Source organism: Triticum dicoccoides, chromosome 4A (genome assembly GCF_002162155.2).
Source record: "Triticum dicoccoides isolate Atlit2015 ecotype Zavitan chromosome 4A, WEW_v2.0, whole genome shotgun sequence".
NCBI classification, from domain to species: Eukaryota; Viridiplantae; Streptophyta; class Magnoliopsida; order Poales; family Poaceae; genus Triticum; species Triticum dicoccoides.
The window spans coordinates 74332694-74342209 of NC_041386.1; the positions used below are offsets into that span (position 1 = coordinate 74332694).

At 41.6% G+C, this 9516-nt stretch overlaps 1 pseudogene; it reads left to right on the forward strand.

The window, feature by feature from the left end:
- Positions 1-3362, forward strand: part of LOC119288698 — a 6919-nt pseudogene extending 3557 nt beyond the window's left edge.
- Positions 3363-9516: the final 6154 nt, after the last annotated feature.

Sequence of the window (9516 nt, forward strand, 5' to 3'; positions counted from 1 at the left end):
TGAGAGGTGGTGGCCTGACAATACCAAGTCACACCTTCTTCTCAGTGAGCTTGAAACATCAATTATTCGGGTTGAAGATGCGGGAGTGGTAAACTGTACAAAGAACATCAATGACTTCAGCCAGGTGTTCACAGGTCTATCTCGAGTAGATGCCAAAGCGGAGGATGAAGACGTGGCATTATTTCTACTCACTTTGTTACCATGGCCCTACACAAACTTCATCACTACTCTGACACATGGCCAGAATACCATCATTGTAAGTGGCATTACTGTGTCATTGCTATCATATGATCAACGCGAGAAGAAATGGCATGGATATGGTGCTGGAAGCATTGAAGGTATGAGCATGGTAGTTAGATGCAACCAAGGTGGGAAAAAGGAGAAGGCGAAAAAAAATAAGAAGGTCTAAAGTGTTATCACTATGAGTGGGGGTTACATAAGGAAGGAGTGTCCAACATGGGAAAAGATTGAAGGTACCGCCAGTCTGGTAACATCTAAATTCAACAATTTTGCTGATGGCCTACTTAGCCTCTCAAGAGAACAGTCCATTGAAGCGTGGATATTAGACAAAGTGATCTCTCATCATGTGAAGTTTAACAAAGAGTGTTTCACTTCCTACAAGTCTAGTTATTTTAGAGTTGTCTATCAAGGCAGCGATGTGCCTCGCCACATCATGGGCATTGAAGATATCAAGAACAGAGTCAAAAGTTGTGTTGAACATGTGCTCAAGGATGTTAGACACATGCCAAGGGTTAGGAGAAATCTAATTTTGCTGGGAGAACATCATTGTGATGGTTATATCTACAAGGCGGACAGAGACAAGAAGATCAGGAGGAGTAAGAAGGACAAGTACCTTGTGATAAAGGGAAAGAGGACCAAGAACAATTTAACCATCGCTGAAGGTGGAGCTAAGGAGAAACCATGTGTGGCGATATTATCAGTCAAGTTTACCAAGTCCGAGGTGGAGAACTTAGCAGCCTCCTCGAGCGAGCGAACAAACAAGAGAGGACCCAAGTCTAATCATACACATTTGTTCGAATGAAGACAACAAGTTCAAGACGGTTAAGGGCATATTCGCCAGGTGGTGTTTGTTGGAATTATTGTCGAATACATGTATAGGGCTACATATCCGTTTTTAAGATGGTGACTGGAGCACCGCTTCTTGCCCGGGGTGTGAGCTCTTGTTCTAGCCTTCATTGTCCAAACTTAACCACCACAAACTTGCGTCATTATCTTGTTGAAGGCATGGTACTTCCTATTATAATGAATTTCATTGGTTGGTCTCAGCAATCAAGATGAAAATCTTTGACCTTGCCGTCTCTAGCTGCACATGAAGGCGGGTATCCCTTCATGAAGGCATTGTTGTGAAAGAAGTCGACTTAGTCCTAGGTGTCAATTTCATATCTTACAATGCGTCTACTATAATTGTCTAAGTCTTGTACTAAAGTTGTTGATGTTTTTGGCATCGTTGTCTTGTATCAACTTTAATAAAAGATGGATGTGTGCATTGCAATGATATAGAGGCCGGGCATTCTAACCTTCTTTTTGAGAAAATTAAACTTTTGTGTATATGGAAGGTCAGGTGTAAACCATGCCTATCATATAAAGCCGTTGCAGGACAACCGAAATAGATCGCACCAAGTTGATCGGGAAGACACAAGATCATGAAAGCGACAATCCAGACACCCGTGGCAGCGGTGTTTGGACCGGCCGTAGTGTGATGATCGATATGCGTTTAATGGCCTCGATAGACTAATTCTCGATCTGTACTATGTCAATTTAGTACATGAGAGCGCCCGTAATCATGCTTAGGGAGTCTAATATTCGTTGAACCTCGTTAATAAATATCGTCTCTCCATCTAGTTTGTTCAATGTTTGAATCGTGTAAATTCTAACAACTTCGTCAACTAATCATGTTAAACATCGAGACATTTTTAATCAAAGCTCTTATCCCAGTACAATGAATATACAAATGTTGCATTTGACCTGAATGTGGACACATGATTTTGGCGGAGTGATGCAGGCTGAAGTTGTTCTTCTCGGACAACTAGGCATCCACACCTGGTCAAGCTGATCGTCTACTGCTGCGAGGATGAGCACAGACTCCTCGTTTACGAGTTCATGGCGAGAGGCAGCCTAGAGAAGCATCTCTATAAGAGTAAGCCAAATTTTACAACCTCATGTTCTTTTTTTCTTTGTCTAAATAATCTTTATTACAAGTACACAAATAAGAAGACTAACACTGAAACAAAGTCAAATTGTTAATGTGTTTGTAACAACAATATACATAGTGATACTACCACCAACCCATAGCTCAATCATGTGGTTAACTAACGAGCTTCTGCGAATGGGGAAACTGCAGGGTACACAACATCATTGCCGTGGTCAACTAGGCTGAAGATCGCCATTGGAGCTGCCAAAGGTTTGGCCTTTCTCCATGACGCTGCCAAGACCATCATCTATTGTGACTTCAAGACCTCCAACATACTACTCGACTCGGTACACCCTTGGCTCTCATGTAATCACGTCACAAACTATGACTATAGTTAGTCGACAATAGCAAGATGGGCATTACCATCACAACATTCGTGGCAAACTCTTTGCTATAGTTCCCTTTTTCGATTGTGACAAACTACTACTATTATTATATTACTTTCTATTGTAGCAAATTAGTGGTTAATTGACTTTCTTAAATTTTGTAGGATTACCAAGCAAAGCTTTCTGATTTTGGGCTAGCCAAGGATGGGCCCGACGGAGACGAGACACATGTCTCCACTCGAGTCATGGGCACACAGGGCTACACTGCACCAGAGTATATCATGACAGGTACATAGACTTGATAAAATTAAGCAGAAGTTGTACAAAGTTGTTTGTTAATATGCATTATTTTTAACATGTGGAATGGTCTTTTTTTCTCTTACTAGGTCATCTAACAACGAAGAGCGATGTGTATAGTTTTGGTGTGGTGCTGCTGGAGCTTTTGACGAGGCGAAAGGTGGTGGACAAGAACCGGCCGACACGGGAACAGAGCCTCGTCGAGTGGGCACGGCCATACTTCCTCCATGACTCACCCCGTCGGCTAGACCGTGCCATAGACCGAAACCTGGAGGGCCAGTACTCGGCTCTGGCCGCCCAGAAGGCTGCAGCCATGGCATATCGATGCCTGAGCGTCAGCCCAAAGTCTCGCCCTCAGATGTCCGCCGTCGTGGAGGCCCTGGAGCCGTTGCTTGCCATGGATGATGGCGTTGTAGAACCGTTCGTGTACACCGCACCACCGGAGAACAAATGACTACAACTTATGATGTCGTGTAATAGCACGCATACTATTTTCTACAAAAAAATAATCAATATTGAAATAAGTTATTTACCGTGAACAAAAGACAATTATTCTATTTTGTTTTGCCAAGAAATAAATATTCTATTGAATGAATTCCTATATAATTAAATAGGTGATACCCAATGATTTATTTCTCTCAAACATTAAGATGCCAGATCATCATACAAGCATGCATGAAAAAACAATTTTGCTAAATCACATCTAGATGATTTTTAGTTATGTCATATCTAAGTTGTCCATCACACGATTAAAGCTGCAAGATTCGTGCAAAAAATTGTTTTTGTTCGTACCTGCATCCTGTGTCTCGTTGTCTTTTATTTTTAGTTGTTGTGTCTCGTTGTCAGGCCGCTAGGTCTTGTTTTTTTTTTTTGAGACATGGCCGCTTGGTCTTGTGTCGCGGTTGCGGCGGTTTCCGCCCCCTGTGTGCCCGGTATGGACCCGTGTGTTTATATTGACTGACTTAATTAATTTCTTTTATGTCTAGATTATCTATCTCGGGCACAACTATACCTCGCTTGTGGCATTTCCTATTTGGCATCAAAGGCGCCAGATTTTTTTCTGAGACAATCTCGCGAAGCTTTATTTAACCGGACCCAATGTTTGTAGGTACAAAAGAGAGATCGCCGAGGTGTCCTAACCAAACATGGCGGCCCACCCCTAATCTCAAAACATACTTCGCTAAATTGTGAGCCTCGAAATTCGAGCTCCTAAACTCATGAAAAAAATTACACGCTAAGAAAGAAGAGCTATGGTCTATGATTTCATGTAAAACAGCACCATATCTTGCTTTGTTTCCTTACTTGAGATCATCCAAAACCACCATGCAGTCTGACGCCACAAGTACTCGTCGAAGATTAAGATCGTCAGCAATAGCTAAAGCTTCCCGTACAGCCAGAGCTTCTAGAGTTTGAGGATCACAAACTCCCTTAAAAACTATAGCCGATGCCCCCTGGAAAGTGCCGTCTTGATCTCTGCAAATAGCAGCAGCAACTCCTCGTTCTCGATTGTTTGCAACTGCAGCATCAACGTTTATTTTGTAAAAGTTCTCCGGAGGGGGGATCCATTGCGATCGGCTGGCCCGATGAGTCCTTGCGCTACCTGCAGCTGGTTCCTCGATAGTTTTCAAGTCCGCTAAGTAGGACTGGATAAACTGGTATGTTGCTTGTGGACTCTGAAAAACTCCTTCATATATTGCCTTTCGTCTTGCTTTCCATACAACCCATAACGTTACTACCAGCAACACGAAATCTTTCTGCGATAGTATATCATTCATTGCAAATATCCAGTTTTTTGCATTAGGATCCTCGTTCTGGCTCATTGCTTCCGTCAAGGAATTTTCAGCTAAGGTCCATATGCATCTTGACATAGTGCAATTCAGCAGGGCATGCCTCCATGAATCCTCACACCCACATAGGGCGCATAAATGAGTAGTGGACATATTACGGTGTTGGAGAAGATCCGCCGTCGCCATCGAATGCCTTGCAAGCCGCCATAAAAAGACTTTAACTTTTGATGGAACCCTAGTATGCCACAACGACCCAGTTAACGTGCATTTATGTTGAGTGGGGCATGTGACGTCCGTAAATGGGCCGGCCCATCTAGGCGCCGGTTGACGATTTATTTTTGTAAATTTCTATAAACTTTTTGAATATCGATGAACATTTTCAAATTTCAATAACTTTTTCAGACTGACGAACTTTTTTTAATATTGATGAACTTTTTTTAAATATGATGAACATCATTTTGAAAATGGATGAATTTTTTTATATTTATAAACTTTATTTCAGTTCAATGAACTTCTTCTAAAAATACATGTACTTTTTAAAAATTTCTATGAACTTTATTCGAATTTGAATGAACCTTTTTAAAAAATTAATGACCTTTTGCTAAATTGGATGAACTTTTTTTCAATTTGAATGATTTTTTTTCAAATTGATGATCTTTTTTTCAAAATTGATGAACCTTTTTTAAAGATATGATTTTTTTTAAATGGATGAACCTTTTTTTCTTTAAACCTGTAAACCTTTTTTGATTCCATATTTTTATTTTCGTAACAAAAAAATGAAAGAAAAAACTGTGGCAGCACGCTAGTGGGCTGGCCCATGCTAGCAGTGCTGCAGGCGCCGGACCGTTAATGGGCGCCTGCAGCGCTGGATAGGAGCTCCCCTCGCTTTGTCGCTTCTAAGCGTCGAAGCCCCGAGTCGGCGCGAGATGGGCCAGCCCAGGCGCACGGGAGGCCACAACCTCGTCCCTTTTTCATGTTTTTTGCTTTTTTTTCTTTCTTTTTGTACTTTTGATTATACTTTCAAATATTCTAAATAAATAAATTTTCAAAACTCTTTACATAGATAAGTTCAAAATTAGGTTAACCAAGCATTTGAATTTTTTAATTGTGTATAGATAAAATGTTTCTGATGTATATGAAAAATGTATGAAAAAAATATACAAGGTGTGTGAAAAAAGTTGATCATGTATTTAAAAAATGTTAATCTAGGCATTTCAAAAAATGTTAAACAAGTATTTGAAATTTTTTAATCAAGGATTTTAAAAATATTAAATGTTTATAGAAAAAATGTTGACCATGTATCAAAAATGTTAAGCTTGTATTTGAAAAAATGGTAATGAAGCATTTAAAAAATATGTTAAATGTGTAAAGACAAAAAGTTGAACATGTATTAAAAAATGTTAATATTTTTAAAAAACATCAAACATTTAGAAAAACTAATATGTATAAAAAATGTTGACCATGTACTAAAAATGTTAAACTTGTATTTAAATAATGTTAACTCAAGCACTTCAAGAAAATACTAAATGTGTATAGAAAAAAGCTGCCATGGATTAAAAAATTAATGTGTTATTTGTAAAATGTTAATCACGCATTTAAAAAATATTAAATGTGCATAGAAAAATATTGACCATTTATTTAATAAATATTAATCTTGTATTTGAAAATTTTAATCATGTATTAGAAAAAATGAATTAGATGTATACCAAAATTGTGAATAGAAAAAAGTGAAACCTGAGAGGAAACTAATTAAAACCGATGAAAAAAGAGAAAAGAAACAAACAGAACTGAATAAGATAAATAAAAAGGAGAGGAAAAAAGGCAGCAAAAACCAAGAAAGAAAGAAATAAGACCAAAGAAAAATAAAGAAAAAGAAATAAAGGAAAAAACTCAATAAAACGGAGAAAGAACCGAAGAAAACCGGTGAAAAAAAATCGAAAGACCAATAAAAACTGTCTCTTTTCTTTCAGGTTTGTCGCGCCTTACTAATTTAACATGAACCCGATGGCTACTCAGTGGCTAGCAGAGCTATGCAGCAACCATTAGATCCTAGTATCAATACCCGCACGCTCTTTTTTTACTCATTTAAGTGTGTTGTAATGGGCCGGTCCGTTACTATAGATGCTTCAGGCAAGAGCTTCTACCCTCAAGCTATAAGCGAGATATAGCTCTCGCGATCTATCTCCTTCTTGTCGCTTTGGACTGTTTGTAACGCAAGCAAAGTTGTGGGCTGGTGTGTCCTTTTTTCACATTGGAAGAACAATGCACTAGAAAACTAAAAATAAATCAGCTATTGTCCATTTAGCCATCCTCTTTTTTCATTTTATCTTCCAAACATGTTTTTTATGCGTCTTGTAACTATTTATGTGAATGGAAGTTCCTTGTTCATTTTTGATACCCTAACTATGTTCACTTTCGACACACAGTTTGTCTACATCGACTTATATGCATGTTCATTCTTAACACACAATTTGCTTGAATCGATAGTTGCATGTACATGCTAAACATGTGACTTTGCCGGTTTGCCCAACCACGACCAGCTACATATTCATCACAGAAACAAAACTTGCTCGATTCCAACATACTTGCATATCCATCATTAACTTGCAACTCGACCGACCCAGTTGCATGTCCAGTCTTCACACGCAACTTGCCCCCAACACTTACTTAGTTGCATGTCCACCTTCGACACGCAATTTTCTCGACCTCGCCCAAGTTCGCGCATTCAGTCTCGTCTCCTTTGCATCGCGCGTCTCTCTTTTTTGTCTATTTGTTTCACTTGTGAGTTGGGGCCCTTATTTTGTTGGGTCGTTTTCGTTTGTTTGTGTTGCCTAGTTGTTGAATTTTATACCTTTCATTGTCCATTCATTTTGTCACTTTCTTGTCCTCACACATTCACTTGTCCTTTCTCTTCGAGTGGAGCGCACAAGGAGACAAAGGTGGCTAGTGACCGGGACCAATATTTGTTCTCGCGAAGAAGATGTGACAGGCAATGGTGATGCGGTGTCTTGTATCCCTTATTCATTTTTGTCTGAGTTACTAGTCTACCCCGACATGTAGTTGGGTCTGACTCATTTCTCGTCTCAGTTGCAAGTTCACACTCAACACACAACTGGGGCAGGGCGATCCATTTTTTCCTAGTTGCAAGTCCACCATCAACATGCAATTGGGCCCACCTCTTTTCTTGTCCTAGCTGCAAGTTCACCCTTCTGTCGCAACTCGTCCTGGCCCATTTTTTTTCCTGGTGGCGAGTCCACCTTCGATACGCAACTAGGTCCTAACCCTTTTTGTCCTAATTGCAAGTCCACCTTCGACATGCAACTGGGCCTTGGCCCATTTTTATCCTAGTGTCAAGTCCACCATCGACACACAGCTGGTGGCTCGGCCCCTTTTGTCCCGGTAGCAAGTCCACCCCCAGCATGCAACTGGGCACGCCACATTTTTCGTCCCAGTTGCAAGTCCACCCGGACTCAACTAGGCCTTGGCCTATTTCTCGTCCCAGTTTCAAGTTCACCGTCGACACGCAGCTGAGCCCGCTTTTGTTCCTATTGCAAGTTCATATTGGACATGCAGCTGGCATGACACATTTCTTTGTTCCAACGAGTCTACCCTCAACATGCAAATGGGTCCGCCTCCCGGTAACGATATGATGTATTACAGAACGAGTAAAGAAACTTCCCGGTAACGAGATTGAACTAGGTATGAAGATATCGACGATCGAATCTCGGGCAAGTAACATACCAATGGACAAAGGGTTACGTATGTTGTCATAAGGTTCGACCAATAAATATCTTCATAGAATATGTAGGAGCCAATATGGGCATCCAGGTTCCGCTATTGGTTATTGACCGGAGAGGTGTCTCGGTCATGTCTACATAGTTCTTGAACTCGTAGGGTCCACACGCTTAACGTTGGTTGATGATACAGTGTTATATGAGTTAATACGATTTGGTGACCGAATGTTGTTCGGAGTCCTGGATGAGATCACCGACATGATGAGGATCTCTGGAATGGTCCGGAGGTAAAGATTGATATATAGGACAATGATATTCGGACACCGGAAGAATTTCGAAGTGCACCGGGTAGTCATCGGGTCACCGGAGGGGGTTACGGACACCCCGGTAGGTGTATGGGCCTAATGGGCCAGGGGGGGACAGACCAGCCCCCAAGGGGGCTGGCGCGCCCCTCTCCCTGGCCGCCGGTCCTAGGGAAGGAAAGGAGGGGAGGGCTAGCCCCTCCCGCCTTCCCCTTCTCATGGGAGAAAGGAAAGGGAATGCCACCCTCCCCTGCCTTTCCCCGCTCACCTATAAGGAAAAGGGGCAGGGCTTGGGGAGGACCCCAAGTAGGATTCGGTCTACTTGGGGCGCCTCCTGGCATCCTCCCCTCTCCCTCCACCTATATATATATATATATATGTGTGTGTGTGTGTGTGAGGGGCGCCACACATAACCACGACAATCTATTAGCCGTGTGCGGCGCCCCCTCCATAGTTTCGTCCTTCTGTCATATTTTCGTAGTGCTTAGGCGAAGCCCTGTGGAGATAACTTCACCATCACCATCACCACGCCATCGTGCTGCCGAAACTCATCCACTACTTCGCCGTCTTGCTGGATCAAGAAGGCAAGGACGTCACCGAGGTGAACGTGGAGGTGTCGTACGTTCGGTACTCGATCAGTTGGATCGCGAAGAAGTTTGACTACATCAACCGCGTTACTAAACGCTTTCGCTTATGGTCTACGAGGGTACGTAGACACACTCTCCCCTCTCGTTGCTATGCATCTACATGGATAGATCTTGCGTGTGCGTAGAAGTTTTTTTGTTTTCCATGCAACATTTTCCAACAGTGGCATCCGAGCCAGGTCTATGCGTAGATGATATGCACAAGTAGAACACA